The sequence below is a fragment of the Rhamphochromis longiceps genome, linkage group LG12 (genome assembly GCF_057381845.1).
Source record: "Rhamphochromis longiceps isolate RC_006_pf linkage group LG12, R_longiceps_female_GT1.1, whole genome shotgun sequence".
Taxonomy (NCBI): Eukaryota; Metazoa; Chordata; class Actinopteri; order Cichliformes; family Cichlidae; genus Rhamphochromis; species Rhamphochromis longiceps.
Window position 1 is genome coordinate 36,749,422 of NC_140568.1, and position 22,545 is coordinate 36,771,966.

The window sequence follows — 22,545 nt, forward strand, 5'->3', positions numbered from 1 at the left end:
AGCGGACAGCGGAGCCACGTGATGGATTGACTGTCATTGTTGCTAACAACAACAGATAAAAATAGTCGATTGTCCATCTGTAGTGTGGTTATATTAAATATAAGAGAAAGAGAGAACACACGATGAAAAAATATAGCCGTAATCAGTTTATTTTGCAACAGAATAAAACAACGATAGCGTAATATGAAATGATAGGCGTTTTCATATTGTCATCCGATAGATATCATTATATCGAACAGCCCTATTGCTTCCTTTCGGTTGGAGGAGAGAAGATGACCCAAAGGAGAGAGTACAAGTATCATGGGATATTATCCATGAGGCCTGCAGAAAATGGAGCTTTGGTGGACCCATGTATTACAGCATTAATGTGGGCTGGACTGTTGCTGAACAGAGGAAGCAAAGCTGAAACCGATCTATTTTCCAACCTTCACTGTGGTCATGAAATCTTGGTCCTGAGCAAAACAGCAGGGTTGCAAATAAAAGTAGCCAAAATGAGTTTCCTCCATCGGGTGACCTGGCTTAGCCTTAGCAAAAGGGTGAGGAACTAAGTATAGAATTGTTGCTCTGTTTCCAAAGGAGTTAGTTCACTAGTTAGGATGGTTCCTGAGTGCCTCCTTTTGGAAGCATGCTGGGGGAAAATGTTGAGGTGGGGAATGCCTTGGGATGCCCTAGAAGGAACTGGGAAGTGTTGCTGAGGAGAAGGAGTTCTGGAATACCATTTGGCCTGCTGCTACTATGACCTGACTTCAGATAAATGTAAAATAATGGATGGATGAACAAAGTAGTGTTTGTTTGATGTGAAATCAATTTTTCTTCTCCCACAGCAGTGTCATATACTGTACTCCTAGTGTAGTTTTCTAGTGTTGTGTTGTGACAGTCATTGTTTGCTTTGGAATTTCTCTTTTAAGCCATATATCCCTTATATATCACTATCAGCCTAATAAACGGATCGCTTTTTGTTAAATGCAGTCTGCCTGTGAGTCTGCTTTTGGGTCCCCAACTCCACTACATATAGATAACAAATTGTTTAGTAATGGTTTTGGTTTAAGACACAGTATACTCACTTAACATACACAACCAAATCTGATAATTAAAGATGCTTGTATTTGTGTACCCCAAATCTGGCCACGTCTATACTAATGCTTTTAATTTATATTCTGTGTATGTATGTTGATATTTTACTTTGTTAGTTAATCTTACTATAAATCAAGATTGAAGATTAAAAAGGTATGAAGAGGTTCTCAACTGTAATTTCCTATATCACTACTTACTATTCATACTAGAAATGTACAAATAACACAAGCTTCACGCTAACCAGGCATATCAGCGGTCCCCAACCTTTTTTGTGCCACAGAACGGTTTATGTCCAACAATATTTTCACGGACCGGTCTTTAAGATGTCGCGGATAAATACAACAAAATAAAACCAGTACTGTTCCAAAAAAAAGATTTATTCATAACACACGGGAAAAGACCCAGGGAAACAGAGTTAACAAAAAAAATAACAATGAAAAACTATAGAAACCCAGAAAACCATAAATTTCACACCCGAGCCTCAACTCTCGTGGCCCGGTACCTAACGACTCATGGACCGGTACTGGCCCGGGGGTTGAGGACCGCTGTGTATTTATCTAACTCCACTGTGTTAGGGAAATACTTGTGAAGTATTAAGTGGTAAATATGGATAAATGGCTAAATAAGAGTTGTGACCTTTATGGTTCCAAGATATAACAAATAAAGGCCACAACCACATATACACACTCCATGGAACTGTTTTTAACAGTTATTCATAGCTTACTCTATAAAATATGTGAGTATGTATTTTTCTGTGTGCAGAGGTGAATCTCTTTTTTATGAGAAAAAGGCTTTTTCTAGGCTGTATCGTTTCTCTATTGTTATTCACTAGAGTGTGCTCCTTGCGTACATATGTGGGTGCTTATGTCATACTGTCTCTTCCCATGTGTGTGCCACTTGTCCCAGTGTATGTGTGTGTGTGTGTATTATGTGTGCAGTAGTGCATGACTAATTTAAAAGCTAGTAGTACATTTACCCTGTAACAAAAAAAAAAACAATCATAGGATGGTTAGGGTTATGGTTAAACAAACACACACACACACACACACACACACACACACACACACACACACACACACACACTGAAAACAGACATGCATACTGTGGTTGTGGGGAAATGGTGTATATCAATACACAAGAAACATCAAAGCACAGGCATTCATACGCACACTGTGATTAAATTGCTGCTAAAGTAAATTTGTTGGTTTTACTGATATAGGCAAAAAAGCTTATAGTTGGGTATTAAATGTGCATGTGTGGTTTTTGCTTGTTCGTGCATGTGTGTTAAAGGAGAGAAAGAGAGCCCAAACTTGAGACAAAGGTTTTGTCAAATTACCTAAAAATACAATAAAAGATCCATTCACACATATACATACCCTTTTCAGTCACCATCAAACTGTTGATATATTGTAACTCTGTTATGTTTACCAATAAAATATTTTCTGTTCTGTTCTGTTCTGCCTGAACAGTTACTGTGATACTAACTGAATTAAACACTGCATGTATAAAAAATTTATTCAGCAGATAAAATTTAAAGACAGGCTATTCCCCAACTTTTTAATACTTTGTGTCAGTCCCAGTAGATTTAATGATAAAGAAATGATAGAAATATCAAAAGACAGCGTCTACAAAAACTCACTATGTTCTCATCCTATGGTGTAATAGAGCGCTGTTTTGTCAAATATCACCTGCTTGTCTTGCAAACAAGGTGCCTTTCAGCATCAGAGAGCTCAGTGAGAGTTAATAATCTTACTTTAGACACCTACAAAGCCAATTTTTTAGACTTAAGGGATGGCAATAGTTTCTTGTCCAGCTGGGATCTTTGTGTTTTAAAGATTTCTTTGCTTATTTTTTTGACTTTCTCATTTGTTGTACCTTTGAGTTTTGCTTTTCTCTTTGCTGGCATGGCAAACATTTCAGTTACGTTTAGGCCCAGAAACCCACTATGTTAGGATAAGGATCATGACTTGAGTGTCCCTTCATAACAGTAACCCTGCATGTTGCTGTCCTACTGTTGCCATTGCTTCATAACACCAGCACCAGTGGCTTTGACATTATTAGCGGGATTCTCTGAACATTCTTTCCAAATGTAATTTCATGCATAAGGCTTCTGCTCCATGTTTTTAGCTAACAGTTACACATATCGTGGCAATAATTTTATCTCCACTAACTGAACAGTACATGACCTTACAATTATGACTGTGAGGCACATATCTTCTTAACAAGTAAATCATATGATAGGACAGTCCCAGATGTTTGTATTTAAGTTTTGCTCAGTGAAGTTCTCACATTTCAATCATCCATGACTTGACATTGATTAGCTGGTATCTTTGTAATGTATGTACTATATACAGTTTAGTGGCTACTTCCACTATTAAACCCGAAAATATTCATTTATAGCCAATCTGCTGCTTACTTCTTACTGCTGGACATCAGTTATGCTCCTTGAAAGTGATTTACCATTTTGATTGAAAATGAATGAGTGACAAGGACCTTAAACTGTCAATTAAAAAAACAACAACAAATCAACAAAAGTAATATTCCCCATCTTAATTTTGCCCTTGAGATCAAGGGCCAATTGTGTGCCAAAGTGTGCATGGCAATTTGCAATGTAAGCACCCTGAAACCCTGTTTTTTTATGTCAGCTTAAATTTTGGGGAACAGAGTGGTCCAAAGGGCAGTGGATGGGATATCCACTGTAATGAAAAAGTATGCTGACTGCATAAACTTATCAGTCTTTTGAAAGCTTTTCTTAAAAGCTACTTTAACTCAATTCACACAACCAGTGTGTCAAAAAGACTGGGGCATAAACACAGTTTTGGCCACTATCTTGATCATATGTTGTGTATTTCTCAGAAGTTAAATGAGAGTGTCAAAATAAAGCACTTTATCTAAAAGACTGATTCAGCTCCTCTGCCAAAAGAACAGATACAGGAAATGTTTCATGACACATCCAATAACTCTTTATACAATAATACCAATGTCATCTGATCTTTAATTGTATCATTTTCTAGACATTTATAATTCTGTTTTGCTTTGTTAATTTAAAACATTTTTTGTTTTATTTTTGGTTCCTCCTTTAATCTAAACTTTGTGGCTTCTACTGGTTCACACATTTTTCTGTTAACCTCTATTATTGTCCTTACTATTTTAAATCTCAAGCAGCCTCTCTTTCCTTGTTCAGTGAATCCAGTCATGTAGTTCTAAAAGGTTCACTTCTTTCACTTACCCTTCATCACCCCAATTAAGAGCCCCTTCCACGGCCTGATTATCCATCAACCAGCTTCCTCACAATGTAATCAGCAACTCACCTGGAACTAGCCTGCTGACAGTCAAGTTTGTGTTTATTCTTATTTACAAAGCAACATACTGAGGTTTTGTGCTAGTGGCCTAATAATTAAAATAAAAAAGAAACAGCAGTGGTGAAAACTGCTTGTGTTGTCTCTTGCATTATTTGATTTTATGGTAGCAATATTTTAGGGTAACATTTTTGGCGTACACAGTGAAGCTGTTCAGGAGTATCATGTCCGGGAATAAATTCACAGGGCAATAGATTCATTAAATTGTTGGTGCAACACCATTCATTTGCATTTCACGTACACTTATAGTAGTTGCATCTTCTACTGCATGAGCAACAGAATTAGATGCTTGGAACCACCTGAAGAAATGCCTTTGTAATCCAAATACACTGTATGTCCAGTTAATACATTGCAAAGAGAAATAAGCAATAATCCATACCCCCTGTTAGTTTGCACTCAAATAGATTGCAGTGAATATAATATGATGTTGTGACATGAATTTCCACTGATTACAAAAAATAACCATTATATTCACTATTCCCCAAGGTCTTATTTCTCAGTAATAATCTGACAAAGCACCACTTTGATGATGAGCACTGGATCTGTGGACACGTGTAGTCATAACTGTAGCTGCGGCTGTATACGAGTGTTTCTTCATGTTTGTTTCTGTCTGTGCATGGGGAAGAGGGGAAAAACAGCCCCTGTGGAACAGTAATCAGCAGAACAAAAAAAGTATTGACGAAAGAAAAGATGAATAGCTGTTGAAATAACACAGAGAGGGAGAGGGGGGATGTTGACAGCTCTAATTAACATCCCGCCCATTAGCTCAGTGTTAATTGGATGATTTATTCTCCCAGGGGACTGACAATCAAATGTTGCTGCTGGTATTAACATGAATGTGAAATCCGAGTAGTCATATTTGTGATATGAGAATGGTAAAATTAAATCTCTTCCAAGCTAATCCGAAACACTTGATCACCAGACGAATCATTAAACAAACAAGTGACTGAGTTCTTTCTTTCTTTCTTTTCACAGTTGAAAGAAAAAAAAACTAGCATACACCTGTGATTACTACATAAAACTTGAATGTATATGCTTGCATGTAATCCACTATAACAAACAAAACATTCCTTAACACTTAGAAGAGTTTGTTATGTGTAAATGTGTATGTGCTAATTTATATTTATATTTACAAATGCAGATTCATGTTTGTGTATGCCCATTTCTCCATGTATCCATTATAAGCGTGTGTGTGTGTGTGTGTGTGCATGCACATGTGTACCTCTAAGATTGGCTGAGTTATTTAGATATCCCCGTAGTCCTTCAATAGAGGACTTCAAATTGATTTAGCTGAATTGCCTTTCAAAGCTACTTCAATTTCAACCCTATGCAAATTTACACTCCTTTCTCTGTCTCGCTTTCTATCACTCATTCTCCTCCCCCCTCACTCACCCTGTCCCTCTATCAAGCTGTCTAATTCACCCCAACCATGTAACATTCCTCTGTGTCACCCTCTTTAATAAACCCCTTTCCTTGTTTTCCACTCGTTTTTCTTCTTTTCTTTCCCTTATACATATGCACCTCTGTACTTTTTCCTCTTTCATGTCTCCTTACACCTTCCTACAAATTCACCTGTAAAAATATTGGGCAGCTGCTAAAAGCTGTGTGTTAGTTTACTAGTCTCATAGCCAGTTAGTAAAATGTAAGCAAAGTACTAGTGTCTCTGTATGTGTGTGTATGTTTGAGTGTGCTTGCCTGTGACAGCAAAGGAGTGAATCATTTAGTAAGCTCCCCTTATCTGGGCCGTAGTCTCAATCAAGCCATGTGTGTGTGAGTGTGTGTGTTTGTCAGACGAACTAAGAGACCTTGACAACATCAACACAATTGCAAGTCTATAAAACAGTGGCAACATTTTAGCTTATGTACCTGGAAATTACTTCTGGCATAAACTGCTTGTCAGCTTACTCACTCACACACACACACACACACACACACACACACACACACACACACACACACAGATATGAACACTAAAACTGTGCTAGACGCTCACGCACCCAGATACACAGCTGTCATGGATATGGACAAATTCCGCCTGTTTTATGTATACACAAACATATTTATTGTCTGTAAAGCACCCACACTTGCACTGTACAAAGTCTGCACAGTGCGCACACACAATCCCTCAGGTTCCCTGGTGTTGCCATGCTGCATCTTTTACTGAGGAATCGTTAAATTTTTTTTGATGGATTCAGCAGTAGGAGGTCGGACTGAGATAGTGTCTATTGATTTTATATTTGGCAGACTATGCTCCGGCCACTTAGTCCTGCAACATACCTTACTCTCACTCTCTGTTTTCCTCTCACACACACACCATCAGTCTCTCCTTTCTCATCTCCATGCTTCCCTTATTCTTGTTCAGTGGCTGGCTTGTGCCATACTTTCTCTTTTTTTTCCCAGTGATTTGGCATCTTTTGTTTTGTGTCTGCAATGTTCCTTTATGGCCTTTCCATAGCACATCCCTCATTCTCTCATCTGCCCTTTCTGCTTCCTTTTCATTCATCTGCTTATTGTTTTCTGTCCATCTTCACCTGTTTACTATTTTCATCTAATTTATAGTTATTTTTCTCATCTTTTTTTTCCATGTCACTCTCTCTCTTCCATTCCCCCAATCCAGCCTATTTCACTCAATTTCTCTCTAATCCTTCCTCTACTCTTTTCTGCTTCTTCACCTGTTTTCTACCACCTCTATCTACTCCCCCATCCCTCACTGCCCTCCGTTTTCTGCTGCCTCATCATTTTATTACCGTTTTCCTCAATCCTTCCTTAGTTCTTGGTCTCTTTCCTACCACAGGATTTCTCTCTCCCTCCCTCTCTCTCTGCATCCCTCTCTCTCTCTCATAGTAGAGAAGACTGTCGAGTTTTTCATTTTTTGTTTATTCCCACACTCATGATATTTCCACCCAACATTGTCACTTTCAGTTGAGACTTGTGGTATGTTATGTTCTTTTATAAGTTAGAACACATTTTGACTTTTTTTTAGAGGTTTAGGTTACTCCACCAATGAGATCCTCTCACTAGCTTCAGCTTTGCTGTTACTGCTGCTCGTCAAAATCGAGCTGCTGGCCGTTTTTCTATGTGCTTTTTTAAACTGATATATCATGGTAAACCTTTTCTAGGTAATAAACCATTAGACGATGACCCATCTGAACAGTTTACCCATGGCTCAGGTTACTGGCTGAGAATTTATGATCCTAATTTTAGGCAGAAAAATGTGTTTTTCTTGTGCTTCTGACTGTTTTTATGCTCATAATTATTTTTTATTTTTAACCTCATTTTATTTTTTTATTGTTTTTTCTGTTTTCCACCAAGAATGATACACTTTCTGTCTTTGTTAGATGCAGGTTATTATTTTAAGTTAAATTAATATTAGATGTTTCTAATGAGTAGTGGTGTGGAATAATAACAGTTACCAAAATAAGTGGCAGTTGCCTAATGTTCGGGGTAGTTTAATTACGGGAATATAATTAAGTAAAAAAAACTCAATGTAATAACAAAATGAAATTCCTGACATAATTATCAAAATTATTTTAAAAATTATTAAAACAATGCGAAAATTCAAATAAACTTGTTAGTGAGGTTAGGAGATAACATGCCCTTGTCACTGTAGCAGCAGGTGTACATTGATTAAAAAAAGGGAACACCTGCCATGCTTTCAGGAAACTTAACTTGTAAACTGCAACAGCACAATCGAGCCACACAGCTTCTGAAATTTTTGACGTTTATGACAAAACACCAGCGAATAAAATAAGCCATCACATCTTGGATAAACTCAAAGGTATGTGTTCTTTTCTCCTTTACTCCTTATCTCAAAATGGTAGGAGCAACCCTCATGGATCAACTCATAATCTTCTGACAGCAGACTAAATACGACTATCAGCAAAAGACTATGATGAGTGAGCATCTTGTGCTTAACCAGTAAATACCAGCTGCTTTATAGAACAGACTTAGGCTACTTATGTTTGCGATGTGCCTAAACAGAAAAAAAACATCTGTCCTTATGATTGAATACTGGCAAAAGTCAAAACCTATTTCATGCTCACATTCAACCCCATGACCAATGTAGAATGATCAATTAACCAAACATGCATGTCTTAGGATTGTGGGAGGAAGCCAGACAAAACCCACGCAGGCACAGGGAGAGTATGCAAACTCACACAGAAGGACCCCAGCTGGCCAAAAGGGTCCCAGCCGCTCAAATTTGCACTTTTTTTTTGCACTGTCAATTGCTTCACAACTTTTCATGGTGCACCTCTCTTTGCTGGCCAAATGTTATACTGTGGCTTCCAACAGGTTTTCTTCCCCAAAAAGAAAAACAATCACAACACCAATTTCAACCAAACCTTTGGTAGTATATTTCAAACAGTTATCAGAAATCTTCACAGAGCTTTTGTGCAAACATTTGTCCAGCAGTGCTTTACCTTATTCCTCTAGTTCAACAATTTTCTTAAATCAAATAAACCACACAGTAAACTTAACTTAAATGCCATGGAGAAAAGTAAATGCCACAACATCTAAATAAAAATGCAGTGCACATTCCTCAAATCCTGTCTGTCTAAAAGAACTCGAAATCAATGTCTCATACATTGCCTATGACAGGTACTTCATTGAATACCTATATTACAGAAAAGAAAACCACATAAGCAACCTTCCAGTGGCTAAACAATTATTGTCTAAACAGAGAGTAGTCATCTTTTAACTTTGTATATGCGCAGAGTTGGCAAAAGTACACACATTCTGTACTTAACAAGAAGTACAAATACTACTTGTTGTGATATTTTGATACCATGGTAGCATTTACAGGATATTGTTTTATTGTGATATTATACAGAAAAGAGTTACTCAATAAGGCCCATTTACTAGTTGTTTTTCTCTTTCTCTCTGACCCATGTATTGATGTGTAAGAATCACAGGCTGGTACCCCGAGGTCGAAAATACCACAGAGACGAGACCACTTCCTTACTCCCATCCTCCCTTCCTTATCTTTTAGAAAAGAGCTTGTTAAAAAGCCAGGTGGTTTGTTTCAGAATTTTACTAATGAAAGAACTCTGTATTCTATGTCTAGGAGTGTATTTTGCTGGGATGATCATAAATTGTAACTGAAGAGATAAACTACACAAAGGATACTTCTTTGCTCACAAGGCAGGAAGACGTTTCCTTATTTGGTCTGTACCGGTTTGAACTGAGAACCTGCTGACACACGAACCTTTTTCCTCTATATAAGCTGTTGTGTACTTAATAAACCTTTGAGTTGATTGTGGGAGAGCAATCTGAACAGTCTGTGTCACTTTGTTCTCCTAACTGCTCCCGGCGCTGTAACTAACCCGCTGAACGGCATACCTGAGTGTTACTTTGAATAATTAGGAGTCTTATAAGGAAAGGACAAAACTCTGCTTATCGCTCACGCCACGGAGGAAACCCGGGATGGAAATTTCCTTCAATTTTGGTGTCATGAAGTGGGATTGCTGACGAAGGTAAATATGCGTCTTTAATATTTATATAAGACCGTATTATACCTCTCTCAGTGATCAACCTATAAAAGAAACGGGATATGCTGACGAAGTTTCACTTAGTGATCCAGAGAGATACACTGACGACTTCCTTAGTCCCCGAATAAAGTAAATTAAAAGCAGAAAGACACAGGGAGTTGCCTGTTGTATTGCGAGAAGCTGCTCGTTAAGTGAGAAGTTGCTCACCCAAACAAAAATTGCTAGCAATAAATTTAAAGTAACCTCAGCTGTGCCACAGCAAAATACTAACATAAATCCTTCAAAGCGTGTAAACCCCTCTGGAAATCACTGAACATGGGTCAGAATAATTCAAAGACCACAGACAGGTCCGAGAAAAAATCGAAATCAACTGTAAAACCAAAAAAAAAAAAATATATAAAGTTTCAAATAACGGCTCAGTACGCCTCCCACTTCCGGTCACGTGCAACTCACGTCCGCGAATCGGTGAAGACTTCCATGATTACGTAACCAGAACATGCGGAAGTACTTACGTGACTGACTTTGTTTACAACTTAACCCTCCTGCCATCCTTTAAAAAACTCACACCCATCACCCTAGGGACCATTCTCAGCCACGCCATAAAAAGACCATATATCCATATTTTATTCCACTTTAAATTAGCCAACCTTGTAAAACTACTTCTCCCTGAAATATTCATGTAAAGTTTTAATTATATTTTCGTTGTTTTAACCCTTCAAATCCCAGTGTTATTACATGAGCGCCCTGTGTTATAAGCCCCAAAAACCAAAAAACGAAACTAAATATTTCCACAAAAAACCAGTTGAAGTAATATGTGATTGTCATTATAAGTAGGCCTTTAGATGGACCAAAGATTGGCACCAACATACATTTTGACCTGCCATTATTTTTTTTGCATTTTTTTTGCAATTTAAAAATTAAAACTTCAAGGCCCTGAGTCTTCATTGACATCCAAGAAAAGAAGAAAAAATAAAATCATATGATGATAATTTGGGGTTGAAAAATAGCGTTTATAATGGAAGTCAATGGGCAGAAAATGGTCCCCAGGGTGATGGGTGTGGGGATTTCTGCTGCTCAGCCATTTTAGGCTGATTTAAGGAATTCACACTGGAATATTAACATTGACAGGTAAAAACTATCCTGTGGCAAGTTTGGTTATATTCCACTGAACACAGTGGAAATGGCAGCCATTTAACACATAGCAGTGGCACAAAAAGGTCCCAAGAAGGCAGGAAGGTTAAGAACTGTAAGTACAATGCATTCTAATCTCTTTTCGGAGCCCTATCCCGAACGATTATCGCCAGAAACCAGGTCAGTAGAAATGTTGAATACCATTTGCGATAAGAAAAGTAGTCTGCTTAAAAAGTCCTGTAGAAAATATATGACAGAATGCCGCGACGTGATACATCAAATGTTACCACTATGGAAAAAGGGACCGGAACCAGGTGTAGATGCTTTAACATCAAATAAAACTAGTGCAGGCTCTAGCAAAGAACATAAACCTACCGCAGGAAAAGCTAGTCTTGCATGTTCAGCCGTTCAGCCTACAGCCCCACACCCTTACGATGAGACCGAATTAATAGTCGCTGTAGCAGCTGCACGTAAACAATGTCAGCATTCTGATCCAACCAGCTCAAAAGAAAGCGACGAAAAATCTGAATCACATGCAACGGATCTTAGACACCTAATTGAACAAGATCAGGAAAAACAATATAGACGCCGCAAGGAAGAATTAGCAGAACATAAAAAAAAGAGAAAAACTTTTGAAAGAAGAATGTGAGGAACTTATGAAAAACAATTTAGACGACTATGAAGAAAAACTTTTGCATCAGGCAGTGTCCACGATAGACACCCACATGAAACGCCACGGTATCGTAGCTAGAGGTTTAGAGGTAGCTAAAGAAATACCTGTTACCCAAACTTTAATAAAGACTTATCTAAAAGGAAAAAAGGAAAAACAAAGCCGGAATGACAAAGGTCCTCACGCCAACACTCGCGGTAGTAAACAAACAGAACCAAAATCTAGTGACGTCAATGACACTTACCCCTTTATGATAATAGGAGATCAGTGTTGTATTCAGCCCCCTAAAATCTCAGAATTAGTGGCAACTATTAAAGAGCTTCCCGATCCTCTTAAAAATCCTACAGCCTTTGTCTCTGCACTACAGAGAAGTACCAGATATCACCATTTGGGTGGTCCGGATTACAGGTACATATTGTGTCAATGCATTCCTGGAGTAACCGAGTCACAACTCATAAGAGAGATAGGTGAATTAGATCCAAAGCATGATAAAGCATCCACAACTGCAGAGTTTTTGTGGGTAAATAATGACAAAATCACCGATTTCTTTAAAAATCTAAAGAAATTCCTGCTAACAATGTCCAGAGACAAAATTGACTTAAATGCAGTAACTATGTGTAAACAGAAGCCTGATGAATCTATCCTAGTATTCATAAAACGCTTTATGCACTGTTGGACAAGCTAGAGGTGCAAATTTAGCTCAGTTTTCCAGCAGCCGCAGACACCCAGAGCAAAAATGAATTTGTGTATTTCATTTAACATAAAGGGTGAAATGTTTGCTGACACTGATAACAGCTTATGTTTTCTCTGCCCTATGCACCACATCATGGAGAAGGAACAAGCCTCTGTGTCAGCTGGACGCCTCAGCAGAGAATGAACTCAACATCCTTTTTCTGGTATTCCACGTCACACACTGTGCCAAAAAAAACGTGTACAAATACAACAAGCCAGTATATGTCAAGCAATGTCCCATTTCTGCCGAAAAAGCCTCAGCTCTAGATGTCATCATAGGAGATTTATTGACTACAGGAGTAACAAAGCCCACACTCCTGTCAATTCTGTGCCAAAGCCTAACAAACCTGGCGTATGGCGTTTCACACAAAATTTAAGGCAAATTAATGCAGTCATTATGCCTCTGCCACCTCTCAGACGTCCCCAGCATATTGACATCTATTCCATCCACAGCCACACATTTTACTGTGGTGGATTTATGCTCTGCCTTTTTCTCAGTGCCTGTGCATGAAGACACACAGCCGTTATTTGCATTCACACATAGAAATAAGCAGTACACTTGGACCCGTTTGCCCCAAGGCATGGTAGACAGCTCTGCTGCTTTCTCAATGGTGGTCCGTGCTACCCTGGACAGCTTTACTCCTCCTGAGGGCTGTACCCTGATCCACACGTGGATGACCTCCTCCTCTGTGCTCCAGTGAGGAACTATGTCAAACTGCTACACACATGCTTCTCCAGCACCTCCAACAGACTGGCCACAAAGCATCGGCAAAGAAAATGCAGTACTGTCAGACTTCTGTTCAATATTTGGGATTCACACTGTCTCACGGAAAACGTTCCATGACTGCAGACAGGGTCAAAGCTGTGACCTCCGTCCCTCGGCCCACTACACAGAAGGAAATGCTGTCCTTCTTAGGCATGGTGAACTATTGCAGACAGTGGATACCAGACTGTTCTTTTCATGACCACATTCTGTGTGACTGTTGTGAACCTGCACAGGTGTACTGGCCCAAGAGCATGGCAGTGGCTACCGTCCAGTAGCCTTCTATTCAAGGTGCTGTCCGTGGTTGTTCAGGAATGCCGGCCTGCCTGAGGGCAGTAGCAGCTTGCTCTATCATGATAAGGGACTGCGAGAAGCTCACACTCTCACATGACACTATTCTACACACCAATCACCAGGTCACGACCATTCTAGCAAACATAACTACACAACATATGCAAATCTCACTATAAAAGCAAGCAGCACACCCAATTCGCCAGCACATTTATTGATCCTATGCTGTGTTCCTCTGACCGACAGGATGGCTCAGACAGGCTTGACGTTCATGACTGCATGACACGTATACAGGAATCCACAGCACCACGTGCAGATTTAGAGCAAACACCTATCCCAGACTCAGCCACGGTTTATGTGGACGGGTCCTGTTCAAGGCCGAATGACAACTCATTTCTTTGTGGCTATTCAGTGGTCACATTGCCTGACATCATACTAGAGGCTCACTCATTACCATTTCACTCAGCACAAAAAGCAGAGCTCATGGCTTTAATACGCGCCTGTGAGCTACATGTGGATAGATCAAGATTTGTAAAATCAAGATTTATTTGTAAAATCAAGATTTGTAATTGAGAAAACATTGCATGCAGTAAAAAGCATATTAGCAACTTGTTTAACATGTGCACGAACTAATGTAGGAAAACCAAAAGCAAAACATCAGCATTTACCACAACCAGATTTTCCATTTCATACATTACAAATTGATTTTACACACATGCCAGCGCAAGGAAGCATCAAGTACTTACTGGTAATAGTGGATCAATTTAGTAAATGAGTAGAAGCTTATCCAACCTCAAAAGAAACTGCAGAAGTAGTCTGTCAAAAGTTGAGCAATGAAATAATACCCAGATTCGGAATACCTCACCAAATTAACAGTGATAGAGGACCTTCATTCACATCAGAAGTAATTCAAAAGTGTGCTAAAACTTTAATGACCTGGGTCAAATTACTTCCTCAAGTCCTCTGTGAGATTAGAATGACTCCATCCGCAGCAACCAAATTATCTCCATTTGAAATAATCATGGGAAGACCATTTCCAACACCATGGTCAGCTTCCAGAGGGGCACCGCTATTAGAAGGTGATGTATATTGCATTGTCTGACTATGTTCATAACCTGGTAGAAACACTGAATAATAACTATCAGAAAGTTTGTCTCTCTCAGCCTCTCCCCCCCACAGCTCCAACGCACCAGTGGAGACCAGGAGATGCGGTGTTGGTGAAGTCGCTAAAACCAAGGACACTCTGGGAGGCCGCGCGTTTTCCAGCCCCCAGGCTGTACTGGCAGTGACGAGAACCAGCATCCTTACGGACGGACAACCTCAGTGGATTCATGCCAGCAGGGTTAAGACCAGCCCAATCGGACCATCTCAGGCGTCGGATCAAGCAGACGACATCTCCGGCGGGCCAGCGCCCGGATCCAATGTACATACACACACGCAATTACTGATTAACACACAACACCTGAAAGAGCCAAGGCTCAGAGCTCTTTGATCCTTCACGTGAACAAGAACAAGGTACTCAACATCCAGCAGGAACAGAAAGCCGAGAGTACCACATGATGTCTAATCTGATAAAGCTAGACTCATTCCATCCTGATCATGGAGGAAATGAAATGCCCATTGTCATCACACGACGCTTATTCAATGTCTCTCGAACCTGGGACCAGGCCAGGAGACGACTGAAGAACTGTTTTTCTTATATATTTTCTTATATATTTAGGTTATTTATCATATCTATCGCATTAACCTTAGGATTTTTCTTTGCTATTTTGTATTGTAAACTGAAACCATGTTCACATTTCTGCAGGTCGTATTTTGCTGACGATACCTGATGCTCTATTTTGCAAGACACCTACTTAATGCACTCCTCACGCTCCCTAAAATGAGTAAATGACAACATAGACGCCACTAATAAACCCTTTTATGCACCCCATAGAGCAGGAGCTAACGCCTGGTATGAAAATGCCAGAATAGCCGCTCGTGACTTAGGAAACAGTAACTGTTATGTCTGTTCAAAGGCTAATCCAGAACAGGTTATAGTAGGATACACCATATCCGGTTTCCCCCTCACTGAGGGACTAGAGAAAATCGGCGGAGATAATGCTCTCCTTAAAGACACTTTACAGTTGACTCTGAGCCCTCTCGACTGCCTACTTAGACACACACACACACCAACTAACCCTGAGACTCCATTAGGCGAATTATTGAAGTTATCTAATGACACCGCAGGGACCTGCGCCCCAATGAAACGCCCTAAGAATAGGTTAAAACCCTCACTGCCCTTAGGACAGATCCCTCTCCATTTTAACACTAGTATGATATGTCTGCGCAGACTAAAGTTAACTGGCCCAGACACACACATAGATTATACAAAGGATAACTACACATTCTTCTCTGACTCCCCAGGTGCACGCTGTAATGAGACATGGCTAGCTGTCTCTGTGGCTGAAGTTTTATCATATCTGGAGGAACACACACACAGTTCAAGTTCGAGCGGAGAATCGATCATTGTTCCCCCAGAGGGTGTATTAAATGACACTGACTGGGGGGAGTTAGTTAAATCACACATGGTCACGCGCCTAACTAGAGCAATCCCTAACGGTTATTGGTTGTGCAATAATACCCTTAGATTAGCTTTACCTGTTAATTGGACCGGTACCTGTGGTCTAGTAACCGTTGATGTATGCTGTACTTTCATTCCCAATAACACCGCCCCTAACGGTTCATTCACACAAGCTATGAATAAACTTGAAGCATTACAGATAGAACTAATTGCCAATACAGGCCACGGTCAGTGGCTAGACAAGTGGCTACAGGACACGTTTGGAAAATGGAAGGAACTAATTGTAGCCTTTGTAACCGTTGCAGCATGTTTTCGATGATTATTGTCTGTTGTGTGATACCATGTATACGCTCTCAGAATTTTTGATATTAAGCTTGCTCGAAGGACCAGTTACATTTATGATTTGTTTTACGTTTATGATTTGTCTTTAGATTATGTTATTACATTCTGTCTTTATACTATGTTATCATTTCATGATAAAAGGGGGGAACTGTTGTGATATTTTGATACCATGGTAGCATTTACAGGATATTGTTTTATTGTGATATTATACAGAAAAGAGTTACTCAATAAGGCCCATTTACTAGTTGTTTTTCTCTTTCTCTCTGACCCATGTATTGATGTGTAAGAATCACAGGCTGGTACCCCGAGGTCGAAAATACCACAGAGACGAGACCACTTCCTTACTCCCATCCTCCCTTCCTTATCTTTTAGAAAAGAGCTTGTTAAAAAGCCAGGTGGTTTGTTTCAGAATTTTACTAATGAAAGAACTCTGTATTCTATGTCTAGGAGTGTATTTTGCTGGGATGATCATAAATTGTAACTGAAGAGATAAACTACACAAAGGATACTTCTTTGCTCACAAGGCAGGAAGACGTTTCCTTATTTGGTCTGTACCGGTTTGAACTGAGAACCTGCTGACACACGAACCTTTTTCCTCTATATAAGCTGTAACTAACCCGCTGAACGGCATACCTGAGTGTTACTTTGAATAATTAGGAGTCTTATAAGGAAAGGACAAAACTCTGCTTATCGCTCACGCCACGGAGGAAACCCGGGATGGAAATTTCCTTCACTACTGTTAAAAAAAATACTGCAGTAAAAGTTTTACCCACATAAAAGTAAAAAAGTAAAGGCTTTGAATGTACTCAAAGTAAGAAACTAAAAAGTAGCTCTTTGAAGGATGTTTCTGTTTTTGAGCCTTCCTGAGCCTTGAGCTATTGTTACGCCCCACTTAAAAACGAAGTGTTGACTGGAGTGAGGGGTAACACAAAGTGAAAGAGAACACATGAACTACTGGAGAATAGATGTCATTTAAATGGGATTTATTGCCCAAAACTACTAGAGTAAAAATAAACACAGGGAAGCTCTTTTCTTCAGGGTCTCCAAGGCCAAAACAACAAACAAAAAACCCCCTTTAGCTAGAAATCAAACCAAGTACTCACTAACCAAAACAAAATACAATGGCTGAGCTCACTGTCTAACCAAAAACAGGAGAAAACAGTTGAAACAAAAATGGCATTCCACAATGATGAACTAATTAACACAGTAAGGGCACACCTTTGCTTACAATAAAAGAAAGAAAACCAAGGTTTCACAGAGTTTAAGCTCTCTCTCTCTCACACACTCTCTCTCACTCACACACACACACACACACACACACACACACACACACCTGCTGCCCAAAACACGATAGCTCACAGCTCTGGCAAAAATGGGGGAAGTGGCAGGGGTGTGGCAGTTTAGGATGGCAGACTATATGCCGTGGCTGACGAGCTGGGACACACCTCAGCTGTGGCTCATGAGGCAGACCTGCAACACAAGAAAAGGAAAAAAAACCCCTCTTCTACAAAGGGAGAGCTGTAACAACTATATTAATATAATGTTGTTACAATATCAGTAAATGGTAAAATATCAGTAGATGGAATTAGAAACTTTAGTCTAACTTTAAGAAAAGTATCTAATTATATATCTTGAAGAAGCAGAAGGAAAATAAAAAATATATATGTATTTTCTTTTGCCTTCATTGTAGAGGGTGACTTTGCTCTAGACAGGAAAATGTGTACAGTAAGGGGTACCGGTCCGTGAGTCATTTGGTACCAGGCCACGAGAGTGAGACTTGGGTGTGAAATGTATGGTTTTTATCGGTTTTTAGCGTTATTTTGTTATCATTTTTTTTCCTTAACTCGGTTTTCCTGGGTCTTTTCACGTGTGTTATGAATAAATCTTCTTTTTTTCGGTACCGATACTACTTTTATTTTGTTGTATTTATTCGCGACACCTTAAAGGCCGGTCTGTGAAAATATTGTCTGGCACAAACCGGTCCGTGGCTGAGCATGCCACAGCCACTGTGTACCAGTCACACACTTTTCTTTACTTTAAATCTATCACAGTACAGCAAGCTAACCTGTTTATCCTGCTGTAACCTGCAGAGGATTTTCATGCAGACTTTAAATAGCAGAGTTAGTCTACCACAATTTAATTTGCAGCATGATTTACAATGTCACATGTTACAGACCCAATATCTAATTTAAAAACACGAGGACTTACATGTACGCTTTAAAATTTCCAGTTTATCAAACACCACTGAGCATTTCTTACCTTTAACCTCTCTTGCTCCTCTACTGTCCTGTCTTTCTTGTCTTTCTCCATCTCTGAGTGAAGTTAACTCTTTTTTTATTCCTCTCCCCGTGAATTACAGCAGCTTCAGCTAGCAACACACTGTCTAACAAAGTGCACACAAACAATTTGTGTGTTTGCTAATGTTTGTTAAGCTGATAGAAACGTTGAATTTGAAATTACCGTATGTGAAACTTCATTTATGCTCCTCACTGCAGCTCAGTAGGGCTAGCTGGATGCTGAAGTGCCACAACTTACGGATACCTGCAGTCTCTGGTGTTGTGCCAAAAAAAACCAAAAAAACAACAACAATCAAAAACATCCCACTTTTAACCCTTGACTTTGGCACACGTCATCTCTTTTTATGCGACATCCTCCTGTGATTATTAAACGAACAGGAATGCCTGTCATGAGTTACTGTTTAGGCTCAAATCTGTTTGATGTTTAAATCGACGTGAAACAACAACTTTCCTCAAATGTGTTAAAGCAAAGTAACATTATCTATCATTGTCTCTTACTGTAGTTTATGTGTGTGCATGTGTGTGTGTGTGTCTGTGTGTTTTCTATACATCGCATTAAAACTTTTTAGCTGTGTATGTCTGACATATAGTCACATGAATAAAAAATGGGTGCTTATGGTACAGTGATGGCAGTAAAGTAACCAAAACGCACACACATAAAACATGCATGCGCACACTCAACATAAGTTACCTGCATGTCACACATACAGAGGTGGGAAGTAATGAAGTACAAATACTTCATTACAGTACTTTAGTACAATTTTCAGGTATCTGTACTTGAGTAGTTTTCTTTCTGACTACTTTTTACTTTTACTCTCTACATTTTTAAACAAGAACTGTACTGTACCTTCAACGCTCAACACTTTTAAGACAGGCTCATTTATGCTGTTCATCCTAGCAGGCTAAAGCTCAGACATACTAGAGGTGGGCGGATTGATCCAAATATCGATAGTACTGATACCAAAACTAGTATTGGTATTGGATGGATATATGATTGGATCGATACTTTGCTTTTATACTTCAAGTTCAATATTTAGCCTGCTGAACTGTTTTAATTATTTCTTTGGAAAAAATAAACGTCATACATGCACTATGAAAAATGTCTGAACCTTTTTCTGTGCTTAAGAGATAGAAAAATGTACATTCCAGGGGCCTGTTCTTCGTACCGCGCTAAGTGAGTTAGCTGGATTAGATTGTTGACGATTTCGCGTGATCTTGGATCGTTCGGTTCCCCGAAGCTCATCCGGGACTTGCTGTCATAGCAACAGAGCCGTAAGCGTAAACCTGCTCGGGAGCAGGTTTACTTTATGTAAACAGGATTAGATCGCGGCCACGCAGGTATGTCCGCTTCATTTATACGAAAGCAACAGCGATATTCCACCACTGTTTCACCATAAATAAATAACATCAATGTAACTAAAGATAATGCAGCATTTGATCCTTTCATTGATTTCACACAGATACATACAGGTCATTTCCTAAAAAAGGGAAATGTACTATTAACATTCTATTACATGTATGTGATTATTACAGATGTAATTCATATTTCAGAGTAGTAATTGCAAATCACTTCGTGTAATCAAGATGAGAGACCACGGCTATAAAAGCGAAGGTGGATTTGGGAAGTCTGTCGCAGCCATGTCCTGTCCGTTTACGCGAGCCACCCATTGAGGAAGGTGCAAGATTGATAAGGAGAGTCCTCAGAATTCAGCGTATGTTGCGGGACAGACAGGATCCTTTAGCTCAGCGCGACAGTGTGCTCATTGAGAGATATCGATATTCCCGTGAGGGTATTATTCACTTAACCAACTTGTTGACGAGGGGGTGCAGGACCACCACCTGTCTTTTTTTTTGCTCTGCCCTTTTCTTGGTTGCTGTTATGAACAAACAAACAGATTATTTCAGGGTCTCTTTCCAAGAGACGAAAAGCAATATAAGTGATAAATATTACCATTCTGTAGAATATTCTTATATTCCACTTTTACTTGTTCCCATGTTCTAGTGGGTCCTGTTGTGGCTCTAATGTGAAAGGGGATATAATATAACAATATAATATAATGTAATATAATATTGGATAATATAGTGTAATATAATAAATCTATAAATAAATAACAAAGTGACTGAATAGTGGTATTGTCATGCGCTTTGGGTGCCTTGAAAAGCGCTATATAAACCCACTCCATTATTATTGTTATTATTGAATTACTTACGAGTTTGATTTGTCAGCAACTTTCTGCCAGCCCCTCTCTCCTTGCTTTTGCAGCCTTTGCAGTGTTCCCTTGCGTTTTAATTAAACTCTGAAACTCCTGAAATCCCTCAATCAAGAGTTCTTGCTCTGCTGCCGGAAAATACCGAGCGCGCCCCTTCGACATTTTCGCCGACCAATCAGCGGGTTGCCGATCAATGTTTCTACTATCGATGCGTAGCCCCTTTTACGACACCCAGTGATGTCACATTACTGCGTCCAGCTGTACTAATCGTCAACAACAGGTGTGTTCGGGGAACCGGATTAGCGAGCTCACGGTTAGCGCGATGGTTTGGTCTTGGATGTTTCATTTGATCTTGGATGTAGTAAGCGACGTACGAAGCACAGGGCCCTGGTCTCCAAAAAAAACCAAAACAGTTTCAAAACACATGAAAAGCTGAAAGGTGTGTTTTGTTGTGTTAACTAATTATTGTGGAAAATAACAGTGGTGATTAATATGTGTTCAGAATTTGCAAATTGAGAATTCATCTCATGAGTCATGACACACTACTCTCCTCCAATTAGCTGCCTGAATAACTTAAAATTATTGGTACTGATATCGGCATTACTGGCCCTGTTTTTACTTGGTATTGGATGGATACCAACATTTGTAGTGTGGCACAGCACTACTGTGAATTAGGGAAAGTGTGAATGTTGAATGTTTTTGTTGAAATGTCCAGTGAAGTATATACATGTTAAATGACATGATATACGTGTTCAAATAGCATCAATTAACACACAACTTCAGGTTTTTTATTTCTATATGATAATTCATCATATTTAAAAAAAAAAGAGCAAGTAGTCTGATGTCCTGTAATCATTATGAAGCTATTATTTGAAATACAATAACACATTAAGTTTTTGGACAAAGTATCAGATCAGTATCTTCAATAAAATCCTGAATTTTACTTAGTATCGGATCAGAAAGGAAATTAGTTGTATTGCACATCACTAACAGATACTTCGGAAGCAGCCTGTCAGTCTATTTATTTTTTAAATAACTGTTGTGGATTCTAACACAATATGTCTTATTTTGCCCCAAACAGCCTGTTAGTAATCAAACTGTAGAAGGAAAAGGCAAGAATTTTATGTTTCTGCAATCCTATAGAAATAGCAAAACCAAATGTATGCTGGTCAGAAATACCAACTGAAAAAAATCCCTGTTCTAACTTCTTCCAGCAAATAATTTAATATAACTTTATGCATGCAAAAAAAAAAAGTGCTTTAGATTAAAGACCTATTTCTTGTAACTTTTAAAGTCTCTACTCTCAACTCCTTGCTTGACCCATACCTTCCCTTTTACTGACCCTGACACTTCCCACTTCACTCTAAGTTCTCTCTGTGTCTTTTAAATGTGAGTGTAGACGTCTTGTTACAGTTTGCTGGTTATTCCTTATTGTGCCTCAGACCAAATAAAGAAAACACAGAGTCTGACACAGCAATCGGGCAGTCACAACAAAATACAGAGAGAGTTTTTAGCCTTCTGTTTGTCTGCTTGAAACAAATGAAGCCAGCAGGGGCACTGGCTTACATCAGGGGACAGCTTGTTGCAGATAATGCTCTCATTTGGAGGGAAATTGACCCTGGGC